General features: G+C 41.7%; 1 protein-coding gene across 2 annotated transcripts in view; it reads right to left on the reverse strand.

Annotated features, from left to right (window-relative positions):
* VIT (vitrin) overlaps positions 1 to 11,887 on the reverse strand; it is a 127,051-nt gene extending 115,164 nt beyond the window's left edge. For both annotated transcript variants that reach the window (XM_049870456.1, XM_049870455.1), the window contains exon 1: positions 11,594 to 11,887. The gene's annotated coding sequence lies outside the window, so the exon portion shown is untranslated. The remainder of the gene's footprint in view (positions 1 to 11,593) is intronic.
* Between the last annotated feature and the right edge of the window lie 2,083 nt (positions 11,888 to 13,970).

A 13,970-nucleotide genomic window follows, 5' to 3' on the forward strand; every position in this document is an offset into this window, starting at 1 on the left:
AGCTAATCTATGTGTGCAGTGACTGCTATATGCCTACGCCATTAGGCCCATTGATCCATGTGGCACATTTCTCAACCTCAGGAAACCAAAAAGGGAAAGCCTTTTTTGGTGCGAGTATTTCGGACCATCGTTTTGTACCTCATTAAGAACCTGACATATGGTAATGCTTACCACATCCACAAAGGCTTCGACCAATAGTGATTTCTAGTGAGACTGCAAACAGTAATTACATTTCTGAAGTGGTAGTTCAGATCTTATATTGCCAGTGGGAAAAAAATACCAGTTTGCAGGCATGCCCCCAAATGAGCTCCAAAGAACTCCTTCCAAGAGTTATTTTTCCTCTGTAATGGAAGGGGACACGAAAAGCAGAAAATCTGGGGGAAGGGGGTGAGGGCCTCAGTAGGAAAGATGAGGTGGGCCATGACGGCGTCTCTTAGTTACTCTGGAAACCGTGCAGTTTAAATGATCCTTTGGAAGACAAGTTTCTCTCATCAGAAACTTCTTTACCTAATGTGTTTGACACTGTGGATTAGCTCTGCCTCCTCCCAGTGAATTTCTCCCTCTGGGCTTTGAGGTCTGTGGTTGCTAAGGGGTTGTCTACTACGCATGTGGAGCTGGGTATTTGCGTCCTTCCAGCTGTGATCCCTGGAGCCTCAATTGGCCTGAACACTCTGTGCTTTTTGGCCTGCCTAAACTTTCCAGGGCACTGAAAAACATTTTTGGCTCTGGCATGTTCTTCCTAAGAGATAGGAAGGAGGATTGAGGTGTGTCTGCAGGATCTGTGCTAGCTTCCCATCTGCCTGTTGATAAAGAATGGGCTCATCTCAGATGACAGGGTTCCAACTTTCCCCACGCTGCTCAGAGGTAGGCATGGAGCTATGAGTTGAAGCACATTCTTGAGTCCTACTATCCACAGGCTTGGATGAAAAAGAGGGTGTGGAGGAGGGCAGTGCCTGTGGCTTTGGAATTGAAGGTTGCAGAGGATTAAGTCCTGGAAATTGCAAGAGGGCAGCAGAAACAGAGTCATTTAGAAGCATGAGACCCAGCTCTCCCAAGAGCCGTGCAGCTTCACACTTCTGAGGCTCTCCCCATCTATCCTAGCTAAGAAGGAGCCTTCCAGACCCTCCTTCATGTCTCTACTGACAATTTTGATCTAGCCTTATAGTGGCCTGTTAACATGAGATGGGATTGATTGGTTCCTTTGCTTCTCTTCATGGGAAGTTTTAGAAGTTCAGAGTCCACTTCCCTCAATAACAATGTTGTTGCTGATAGTTGCTGTCGAGTCGACTCCGGCTCATGGCAACCCTGTGTATGATGGAACAAAAGGTGGCCCGGTCCTGCACCACCTTCGTGATCGTTGGCACGCTCAAGTCCATTGTTGTGGCCACTGTGTATTTTGAGTGTCTTCCAACCTAGAGGCTCATCTTCCAGCACCAGGTCAGACAATATTCTGTTGTGATCCACAGGGTTTTCATGGGCTAATTTTTGAAAAGTAGATCATTGGGTCTTTTTTCCTAGTCTGGAAGCTCTGCTGAAACCTGTCCACCAGGGGTGTCCCTGCTGGTATTTGAAATACCAGTGGCTTAGCTTCCGGCATCATAGCAAAACACAAGTCATCACAGTTCAGCAAACTGAGAGGTAGGTGGCAGCCAATAATAATAACTATCATTTGCAGAATGTTTACTGTGTGCTACACACTGCACATATGTAATCTTATTTAGTTATCACAGTAGTTCTATCAGATGAGTGCTATTACACTCATTTTATAGAGCAGGAAAGTGAATCTTCGAGAAGTTAAGCTCTTCCAAAGTTAAGGAGCCCTGGTGGTGCAACAGGTAAGCTCTTGGCTGCTAACTGAAAGATTGGTGGTTTGAACCCACCCAGTGGCTCCACAGGAGAAAAGACCTGGCGATCTGCTTCCGTAAAGATTGCAGCGTAGGGGGTAGTTCTACACTGTCGCATGGGGTCACTATGAGTCAAAAAATTGATTTGAAGAAACCTAACAGCAACAACCTCCAAGGTTATAGATTTAATATGTGGCAGAACCAGAACTCCGTCCCAGGCTCAAACTCTTAACTTGGCTGCCCTGTTTCATCACTTTGCAGGATGGTTTCACTTTCCATTTTAGTGGACGTGTATATCCTAAGCTGTTTGAAATGCATCCTTGGCAATAGTTAAGACACGCATCCATTGCGCAATAAAGTTGTCTTTGTTATACGGCCAAGAGGTTTTTCAAGAGTCATTTTTGGGCCTGAACTCATGACTTTCTCCCTCACAAATGTTACTTAGGGTAAAATGATGCCCCAGGCATATTTTTAAGTTTAGCCAGGCATAACACACCCATCTAAATAAACATTTGAGTGTATTGTAATTGGCTGTATAATGGGATATTAAAATGGGATGATCCTTTGTCTTCGTTTCAGCTGAGGTCAGAGACAGTAGGTACCAACCACTTGCATATTCCAAAGAGGACTCCTTGAAGCTCCTCTCATTATTGTCTAAAGTGGGAGGGGATGGGAGGAGAATCTGTTCCCCTTCTCCATCTGCAGAGAAGGAAAGAAAATACCAACAACTTTTCCTAAAGAAATTCTTACTCTTCAATTTCCCATTTCCTTTCTCAGCTTCTACAACCTCTTGTATAACCTGGAGGGAGGCAGTAAGGACCTGAGTTCTTGGTTGCTTCCTTTGGAAATCTAGCTTGGATACCAGCAACATCCTTTGAAATGACTGAGTCGGAGACACAACTGGGCTTGGGGGCGCAGTGGACTGGGGTCCCACAGATGCAGTAGGGCCTACTTACGGTTAACTAATCTAAAGGGAAGGGGAATAGCTCGCAGCAAAAGAAGATACCATGTGCGTGAGGGAGTCAGCCTGGGATTGCTTCAGAACCTGCCCAAGACAGTGCATGCAAGCCTGAGGAGACTGTAACAGAAAGCACTGGAGACGGAGCGCCAACTTCTCAGGGACTGAGAGAAGAACTGTAAGCCACCTTTGGAGTAGATTCATTTAACGGCATCCAGAGAACTGCAGGTGAGTTGAGGGATCTCTGAGAACCCTTGTAAGGGTCCCATGGCAGCAAGAGCCAGCTGTAAATGCCAAGCCAAGCCCAGGGATCCTGATGCCAGCTCACAACAGCACTAATCTTTCTGCCCCCTACGTTTCCTCTCTGCACCCATTTCAACTTGAGACAGAAAAAGACTGGGGCTATTAGGTAGGGTAAAGGCTCAAGGCAGGAAAAGGGAGAATTCAATCATGCCCCCTTTCCCACTTCAGAAAGCAAGCCTGGAGGTGGGGAATGCAACTTTAAACTTGGAATGTAGTTTTTAAGAATTACCTTAAAATATGTATGCATGTATTACATGTATAAAATAAGCAATATATACGTAATAAGTATTATAAGTATTATATATATATTAATGTCTGAGCTGCGATTGTTCTGAAGTTTAATGTGACCAACATCTTTCAAAAAATATTCTGAATTCAAAAAAAGAAAATTCTGAGTGTGGCCTGTAACTAAGGGAGTCCCTACATGGCACAACTGATTAAGCGATGGGCTACTAACCGAAAGGTTGATGGTTTGAACCTATCTAGAGGCAGCTCAGAAGAAAGACCTGGCAATCTGTTTTTGAAAGGTCATAGCCACGGAAACCCCATGGAGTGCAGTACTACTCTGAAAGACATGGAGTTACCATGAGCTGGAATCAACTTGTTGGTAACTGTTATTTTTTTGTGTGAAGGAGTGGCTATACATTGAATGCGTGCCTTCAAAATACATGTTGGAATCCTAACGCTCACTCCTGTGACTGTGATCCTGTTTGGAAATAGAGTTTTCTTTACTATGTTAATGGGGCAATACCAGTGTAGGTAAACTTAATCACTCCTAACTTATAAAAAGAGCAGAATAGACACAGAGACACAGGCATATACTGGGGAAGACAGATGCTGTGTAAGGATTGTCAAGAACCAAGGAACATCCAGGGCTACTGACAAGGAAGGAATCGACACAGCCAAGACCCTGATTTGGACTTTTAGCCTCCAGAACTGTGAGAAAACAAATTTCTGTTCTTTAAAGCTGTCCACTTGTGGTATTTGTGTTACAGCAGCACTAGGCAACTAAGACAAGGATCATCTCAGATCTCATCCAGGGCATGAGCAAAAACTGTCCCCCAGAGAGTGTGAGAGTGGGCATGTAGGGGAAACTGAGGAGCATAGGAGGGCACTGTCTCTGTCCCTTGTCTGAAGCATACCCTGGATCTCACTTCATCCCTTTCCCCCTCACTCAACCTGCACCAGACACACCAACCTCCCCAGGTACCATCCCAGCTCAGGGCCTTTGCATCTGCTTGCTCTTCCTTCTGCCTGGAATGCCCTTTCCCCAGGCAGTGTCTCTGTTTAAAGGTCTTCTTATCAGACATTCACTGACCAGACAATGCAGAATGCCACCCACGCTTCACTGCTCTCTCCAGCCCCCTTGCCCTACTTTATTATGTTTGTGACAACCCACATCACCACCTGATCTCTATGTTTCTCTTCTCTCTGCCCCCTGGTTGGCAGCATCAGGAGAAGGAAGACCGTTTTGTTATTGCTCTGTCCCAGCCCAGAGAAAATTGTGGATGGCACATGGCAGTCTCCCAGTAAATATTTGTTGTTGCTGTCCTTGCATGTTATCTCTGAGATCGACTCACTCTATTATAAAAGCAAGGCCAGTCTGGGCAAGTTGATGTGCACCGTTGTGTCCCGAGCATGTTTTCTCTGTCTGGGGCACACAGGAACCTGGAGGAGGAAATTCACTTCACAGGGAGATGTCAGTGACCCAGTCACTTGGGGGCTATATGTAGGGTATCCCCAAAGGAATATATATTGTTTGTCTTTTAAAATCTGAGAAGGAAGAATTTCCTTCTTGCTATAGCCTGAAGGACAATTTTTTGAATTTTTATCACATGACCACACAAAACTTTAGCCTTTCGGCAATTGAGGGAAAGAATTCAAGAAATTTTTACTAGAGTCTTGTCAATGTACAGACTCTTATCATGAAAAGTGATTTTCTGAAGTAGTCTGAGTCTTGAGGAAATAAGATCCTTTCTGTGATGTGTTGTTTGCTAGCTTACAACCTTTTGGGGACTTGATGATGACACAGCTCCCTGGTGTTTCCCCAAGGCACATCCTCCCGACACACCTGCTGAGCAATCCCTATAACAGCAGGTTATTCAAGAAAGCCAGAAATAAGAACCCTCCCTTCCAAACAGCCCTTCTTTCATGAATTTCTTGCCTCCGCTCCCTCCACTATTATTACTGAAGGTGTCTGTACTTGCAAAGAATATTTTTCTTAGAAATTTGGCTTGGCTTGAAGATTACTTTCTCAGGGATGGCAAAGGTTAGTTTGGTGCAGGGATAGAAAAACCATGACCATGTGTAACTATTTCCTGGTAGGTTGAGAGCATGATCTATGGAACTAGACAGCTTGGGTTCAAAGTTAAGCTCCAACACTTACTAACTGTGTGACCTTGGACGGCTTACTTAGCTTCTCAATGCCTTGGTTTTCTCATTGGTAAAATGGGGATAGTAACAGCCCATCTCATTTGGTTGCTATTGGGGTTAAATGAGTAAATACATGAAAAGAACTCAGAAGAGTGTCTGGCACATACGAATCACTCTGTAAATGTTAACAATGACTCCTGTTCGTGTTGGAGTGGTGGCTAATCACTGTCCTCCTCCTCCTCTTGTAACATGTGACCACTTAAACATTAGCTTAGCACTTAACAGAGGTAAAGCAGCTAGTCTGATCTCAGTAAGATGCTGCCCTGAGTTGGCCATGGCTTGAATTTTGGACTTCCTGGTGAAGGAACAATATTAGTTTCTGACTGCCATTTTAGCTAAATGAACCTAGGGTCCCAGTAGGGAGCAATTCTGAAATCTTGTTCCTTCTTTCTTTGCTGAGAGATTTGTAAGGATCTGTCATGGATTGATTTGTGTCTCCCAAAAATACCTAGCTAGGCTAGGTCATTATTCCCACTATTGTATGATTGTCTACCATTTTGTCATCTGATATGGTTTCCCTATGTGTTGTAAATCCTATCACTATGAGGTAATGAGATGGATTAGTGGCAGTTATATTGATGATATCTATAAGATTAGACAATGTCTTAAGCCAATCTCTTTTGTGATATAAAAGAGAGAAGTGAGCAGAGAGACATACCACCTCATACCACCAAGAAAGCAGTGCCAGGAGCAGAGCGTGTCCGTTGGACCTGAGATTCCTGTGCTGAGATGCTCCCAGACCAAGGGAAGACTGATGCATCACAAGGACCTTCCTCCAGAGTTGACAGAGAGAAAGCCTTCCCCTAGAGCCAGCACCCTCAATTTGGACTTTTAGCCTACTAGACTATGAGAGAATAAACTTCTCTTTGTTAAAGCCATCCACTTGAGATATTTCTATTATAGAAGTACTAGATGACCAAGACAGGATCTTTAGCCCATTCTCATGAAAATCTTCTAGATAGGTTGCAGGACAATTTGGCCAGTCAAATGGCTGAGGAAATTAGGAAAATATATAGAAACCAAAGCTTATTCGTGGTTACCAATGGTGGGAGGGAGGGGGAAAGGAGGAGGTATTGCTTAGGGGCACTATGTTTCTGTTAGTGGTGGTGAAATAATTTGGAAAAGGACAGTGATAATGGTTGCACAACTTGAAGAATGTAATCAACACTACTGAAGTGTAAAAATTGCTGAATTGGCTAATGTTTTGTTATGTATAATTTTAGCACAGTAAAAGAAGTCACACACACAAACCCACACACAAAATGGCTGACGAATGACATCTAACATTCTTAAAAAGAATTGAAAAAACATCTAGTGAATTAATATGAACCAGAAATGGACCTAAATATTTTTTAAATTTATAAGACTGGAATAAAATACAAACACCAAAATATTCTCTAAACTGAATCTAAACCACAGTAATATTTCTTTTTGTCTCAAAACTCTGGTTTCTAGTTTTGACTCAGGAAAGGACTTTGGCATTCATTCTCTCAGTTCACCTTTCTCTCTGAGGACACTGGAATGCGGCAATGGACTTCAGTGTAGTCAGAACATCTGCTGTGGGGTTTGTCTTTTGCAGGTTGCCACACAAAGTCCAGCTTTTATAGATGGCTCCACTCAGACCATTGCCTGGTGCCTGCTTTGTGCACTTCTGAGGCAGCCCCGAGCATTTCAAAGAGGTAGTCTCTAAGATTTTTCTAAAGTTTACAGCCTTTTGAAGCAGAACATTTTTCTAGTTGATTAAAAACAAATTCTAAATCCTGTATCCACAACTGTGTATTTCACAAATGAGGTAACCTTAGGAAAATGCAATAAACAAAACTGAAATAGTCTTTGTTCCATTGCGAATGTGGGACTCCAGGCATCCCACGGGGCTATGGCCTGCCATTCCGCCCTTCCTCTCCCGGTCAGCAAACAGGAACTCAGGGGGATGATCCTAGACGGACTCAAATGTGTGTGTGCATGTGTGTGCTTAATTAAAATTTTAACAATCAGCACTATCAAAGAGTCACTGCTGTTGCCTATCCTAACCTTGTCCTGGTCTCTTCTTCCTTTCTTGTCCCATTCTCTACAAAAACAGAAGCTGCTTGCTGCCACTTGCAGAATGACTTTCATGCCTGTAAAAACTAGTTGGCTCCTTTTGCACTTTTTCTTTCCCATGCTGTGTGTGCCCAAGGACCAGGCATTTCACCATCTTCTGCAACCCCAGGGAGACGTATATCTAGACAGCAAGAGAGAGTTTGGGGGTTCTTCAAATTATAGACATCACAGAAGTTGCCTCTCTTGCTTATCATTTGCTGATTGGTTGATTAGCTCAGATGCTCTGGGTGAAGAGATGGCAACTAGTTTCTAATAATTATATTAATAATTATATATCACATAAATCCACAAATCTATTGGTTTACTACATCCAAACAATTAATGTTTAAAAGTTTGAAGAGGATTACAAATGACTTGTTTTACAACTGACTTGATTTCCTTACTCTAGTCACATATAATAAAGAAAATGGCTGCTGTCAGTGTGCCAGGTACTGATCTAAGCTCTTTGCCACAATCCTGTGAGGGAGGCACTGATAATAGACCCCTTTTACAGATGAGAAAACTAAGGCCCTGTGTGTTTAACGAACTTGCCAAAGTTAACACATTTAAGAAGTGGTGGATTCATCTGCCTGACAAAATCCCAGGACCCATAGCAGAGACGGGCCATTTGGCTTTGGCCTCATATGGAAGGCCTTAAATTCAAATATTAGATATTATCTCGAGATGAGATTACACAGACAGCCACAGAAACATACCAACAAAATTGAAAGAAGTCTGTCATTACAACATGGGCCACATTGTTCCCAGTACACTATGAATATATATATTCAATTCATGTCTATTCATATATAAACTGGATATATATTATACATATATATATCCAATATGTATATTCATATATTCAATGTGGCCCAAGTTCAAAATTCTACACAAATATCATACCTTTCAATTACTTTAACCATGATATTGCCAGTTTAAAGACGGTGAAAATAGTTCTAACCTGAATGTCTTAGCACAAGCTATAATTTATATATCCATATAAATTATTGCAAATTATACTCACTCCAATCCCAGCTCCCTTGAGACTGAAATTTGCATGATCTATTGAATAGATATATTCAACATATACTTATTATATATATACACACACACCATATTTTTATGGAAATAATGCATGCCTTCTATGTTTGTTTGCCAACCACTCCCTCCCCACCCCCAGGCCCCCAGGTATTTTCATAAGCAAAATACCTAGTGAGGGAGAGGTTGACAAATAAACATAGAAGGTACATGCTATTTGTGTAAAAGTATGGTGTGTGTGTGTATATATATATATATTAAAAAAAAAAACTGTCATTGAGTTGACCCTGACTCATGGCAACCCCATGTGTGTCAGAATAGAACTGTATTCCATAGGGTTTTCAATGGCTGACTTTTTGCAAGTAGATCACCAAGGCTTTTTTCTGATGCACCTTTGGGTGGACTTGAACATCCAGTGTTTCTTTTAGCCGAGTGCATTAACTACTCTGTATTTGGGAATGGCAAATATTTCAATAATACCTCTAATTGTCTTGTTAATGGTACAATTATGTTACATTACATTTTTGTGTGGAGTCGTCTTTAGTCAGTTAAGCATGAACATTTAAAATATACCACAGGTTCTGTAACCCTGTTTTTATACTTCTTCATTTTGTAATATACAGAGAGTCTAAAAAATGAAATGGACCTGGCCATGTCTTGACATCCGAGAGGTACCGGTTCACTAGAACCACAGGATTGGGAGAGAAACTTGGAGATTATCTTGTCCAACTTCTTCACTTCATACATGAAGAAATGGAGACCCAGAGATGTTGAATAACCCCCCCAAGGTCACACAGCTAGAATGCCTTTCTACTGACAGACAGACCAGGTGCACTGTCCTGCACCCAGTGCTGGTTCGTTCTTCCATAAGACAGTAAAGAGAGATGCAGTTGCCCATGTGGACACACATAAGGGGAACATCCTGGAGACAATGAAGCATTACCAGAAGGCAATGACTTTGTTGTTGTTAGGTGCTTTCAAGTTGGTTTTCCACACAGAGCAAGGCCACATAACAGAGTAGAACCACCCAATAGGATTTCCCAGGCTTTTTTCTTTTTTTCTTCAATCTTTACAGGAGCAGATTGACAGGTGTTTCTTCTGTGGAGCTGGTGGGTAGGTTTGAATTGCCAACCTTTTAACCTTTGTGCCACCAAGGAAATGGCTCCTCCCAGTGTGATCTTTTTTCGAATATGGAAGAACAAACAAACAAAAAAAGATTGCATCTCTATAGAACTTTTCATATTTCAAAGTCTTTTTGGAACTGAGAATCAATATTGAAACTCATGACCACCCTGGGGAGGAGGGTGGGTGGCCATTGCTATTTCTGTTTTACAGGTGGGGAAACCAAAGTCAAGAAACGTACACATCTTTTCCAAAGTAACCCTGCTAGGTATCAGAGGCGCTGCCACTGTAATTCAGCACTCCAGGCTTGGTACACTGCACCCCAGCACGTTCCTTTCCTGTACACAATGTGTCTTACAGGAATTACAGACGAGAACAGCAGAAGCATTTTTGTTCTCATGATGTTATTCATAAACCACCCTGTGTATTTGCTCTGAAAGCAGCTATTCTTCATGTGATTGGTAACTTGGCGAAAAAGATAATTAGATCTTCCAAATTATATTAATAAAGGAAACGCTATTTCAGGATAGATATTAAGCCTTTCCAGTGTTGCTAAGGTATTTTCTTTAGTGCTGAGGTATAAGATATATTTTAATGAAGCTTAGTCTGGGAAACGAGCGTGGTACATTGCAATTAAAAATGCAGCCCTTGTAGTCTTACCATTCTTCGTCTAAAGCCCCCCTGCAAAAGAGGGTATTTTAATTCAACAAATAAAAGACAGGCACTTCCAGCTGTCTTGCCAGCACAGCTACCCCTTGCAGCTGACACACAGAGAAAACACACCGACAATCAGCGTTTGATCCTGCCCTGCTGCAGGCTGTTTTCATCTTCAAGAGATTCAGGGAAAACAACCTCAGAACCTAACCACCAAAAAGTCCACATTTATTTCAACACAGTGTAATGGCAAAATGCTATTTTCTTAAGCGCTTACATTTTTGAACCACCACTGTGGCCAAGAACGCCTAGTTTTATTTTTCCAATAAACCTGAAGAAAACCTTGAATTCCACTTTCAATCTGGGGATGGCAAAGCTGCCGCGGGTTGCTGGGAGCAAAGTGTTGAGCCTAATTATTTAATCTTATCCTCTTTTTTTTTTTTTTTTTTCCTTAGTTTAACCTGTGCTCAACACAGTTTTTTCATGTTTATACTGGTCTGACACAAATCATGCTCAAAAGAGATTTCGTCTCCTGTCTCCCTGTGCAAAGTTGAGCTACAATGGTAGTCTTCACAATGCTAGCCCACTCCTCAGGCTTATCAGTAAAAGAAGCATTCAGCCTAAGAAAACATTTGCAGTGTAAACAAGACACAGAACTGCACATCTAGCCACATTCCACGGAGATCCATCTGAATAGAGAGAAGCACACATTCATGCTAATAGTTCCTTTTTTAATTTAGCATCAGTGTGCCCATTTCTTTTATTGCTATTCATATATTGTTACAAGCAATTCCTGTATTGCTACTGTCCTCTATAGGCATAAAAGGCAAGATAATAGAGACTGAAATGTACTTCAAAGCTGTACAAAAATGCCATACTTTTCAACTTCCAACTTACTTTAACCATCATAAAGTTGGTTTAAAGAGAGTGAAGAATCCTCTTCTAACCTGAATGTCTTAGCACAGTTTACAATTTATATACCTATATAAATTATTGCCAGTTACACCCGCTCCCATCCCTACTCCCCTGAGGCTGAAATTTGTAGAAGGCTACTTGGTCAAGGTAGGTATTGTAGTTTCTTAGTGACAAATACATTTTATGTTTTTAAGACACTGTCTGGAAGGCAAACTATACACACAGTTTAGAAATTCATCAGACATACCTTGTTTGGAGGAAGCAATTTTTTTTTTTCAAAAAATTTCCACGACGCAGAATGGTTATCCTTTCTTCCTTAAGCTTTTCTGCATCACAAATTCCATCCAAATTATTCCAAAGAAGAAACAAGAGGAGGTCCAAGCACCTTTTCTTTTCTGCTTACAGGAGCTAATCAGACATTCCCATGAACCTCTCTGCACTTTGAAAAGCACATTTTACACCACACACACACACACACACACTGCTTCTCACACTGGTTTTAGTGCTGAATTAGGCGGTCCGCTTTCAAATTTCCACTCCCACTTGCTTTTTTTGGGGTAAGGATTTCTAAATATTCTTTTCTAGCCCAAAGCACACATTTTCAGCAAGCAAATTCTACAATTAGAAATTCTAAGAAGTAGAAGGGGAGCGCCTAGGTAAAGTGGAAAATTAAAATACACTTCAAAAAATACTGAAGCTGGGCAACTGCATTTTCTCTGTCTTTTTTGTTGTTCAAACACTAACGTACAGCTGGATCAAACCGCGTAAGACAGAAAACTGTGCAAATGCTACTGAGTTTATTCTATCAGACGTTCACTTTGGGGTGAAGATACTTGCTTTTCCTACGTGGTAATGCTGTTTTTTGTTTTGTTTTGCTCCAGTCTTTTCCGCATTTTGGAAAACTCAATGAAATGACTGTAGTATATTCTGCCAGTAACAGGACACAAGATAATAACAGTGGGCAGCAAAGCCTGACTCATGTTTCAAAAAACAAACCAAAACAAAACAAAAAAAACTAATGATGGATTTCCCAAATCCGGAGTGAAATCTGCCAATTTTGGTTACTTATATATTAGTGTTATCAATCAAATAGAAGGAATTTAGACCAAAAACGTTCATCAACATATAACAGCTTTGAAAAAAAAAAAAACAGACACAGTACCTCTGGCAAGTACACATTGGGTTTCAATGTGTATCAGCACGACAGCATCTTCTCTGTCCTGGCAGGAGGGAGCCAAGAGCTATTCCCCCTCCTGCTGGGGTGTGTGCACCCCCAGCCAGGAGAGCCTCCTTCATAGAGCAGCTCTCCTGTCCTCAGCTGTTGGCCTGGCATCAACCCTGACTTAAGATGATGGTTTGAATGTTATTTAACTTTTTCTCTTTTGTTACTCCTTTTGGCTCTGCTTTTAAACCATTTCTCCGACCTGTTTCTTCCTCCAAAATATCCTGAACCTAAGACCACTGGTGGTAAGTATACTGCTGCCATGTAGAGGCTTGCCTGTCCCATAATTTGAGTTAGGGAAGGTTCAGTTGAAAAGGCAGCCCAAGTATACCAAAGAACCCCAACCCCACTGCTGTTAAGTTGATTCTGACTCATAGTGACCCTACAGGACAGAATAGAACTGCCCCACAGGTTTCCAAGAAGTGCCTCGTGGATTTGGACTGCCAACATTTTTTTTTTTTTGCGCCACCAGGGTTTCCAGCCCAAGTGTGGTTAATAATGATAATAATAATAATAAGATGATGATGTTGATGGTGATAATGATAAAATAGTTGTAGGTGGTGGTAGTTGCTAGTGGTTGGTGCTGGTTGTTCATTGTCTTCAAGTTGATTTTGACTCATAGCGACCCCAGGTGACAGAGTAGAACTGCCTCACAGGTTTTTCTTGGCTGCAATCTTTAGGGAAGCAGATTGCCAGGTGTTTCTCCCCTAGAGCCTCTGGGTGGATTTGAATTGCCGACCTTTGGTCAGCAGCCCAGTGCTTAACAATTTGCTCCACCAGGGCTCCTCAGTAAGCGCCTGGTGGATTTGAACTGCCTATCTTTTGGTTAGAAGTAGTAACTCTTAACCACTATGCCATCAGGGTTTCCAAGTAAAATAATAGTTGCCACTTATCCAACACTTACTTTGCTAAGTTCGGTAATAATCCTTTTATGTATATCATCTCATTTAGTACTTAGAGGAATTTACAGGGGTCAATGCTAATATACTCATTTACCAGATAAGACAACTGAGTTTCGGCGAGATTAAACAATTTTCCCAGGGTCATCTGGCAAGTAAGGAAAGAGCTGGGATTCAAATCCGAGGCTGTCTGATTCCAAAACCATGGTGCTATGTTAGGACTTGTAGCCTTTTTCCTTTCACTAGTTTATCTTTTTTTTTTTTTTCTGATGAATAAGGCAGAATCATACGTAAATGTGTTGCAAGGGATATGAGAAATGCAAATGAGCTATCATTTAAAAAACAACGATAGATCACTATTCTCATCAGATTGGCAGATGTGTGGTGGCCCTGATGGGCTGCTAGTGGTGGTTGTGGACAGATGTGGTTATCCCAGACAGCCAGCTGGAAAAAGTCAATTACATATGTACCGTAGGACCCACCATGCCCATTCTGGGGTATAT

This window comes from Elephas maximus, chromosome 26 (assembly GCF_024166365.1).
Source record: "Elephas maximus indicus isolate mEleMax1 chromosome 26, mEleMax1 primary haplotype, whole genome shotgun sequence".
Taxonomy (NCBI): Eukaryota; Metazoa; Chordata; class Mammalia; order Proboscidea; family Elephantidae; genus Elephas; species Elephas maximus.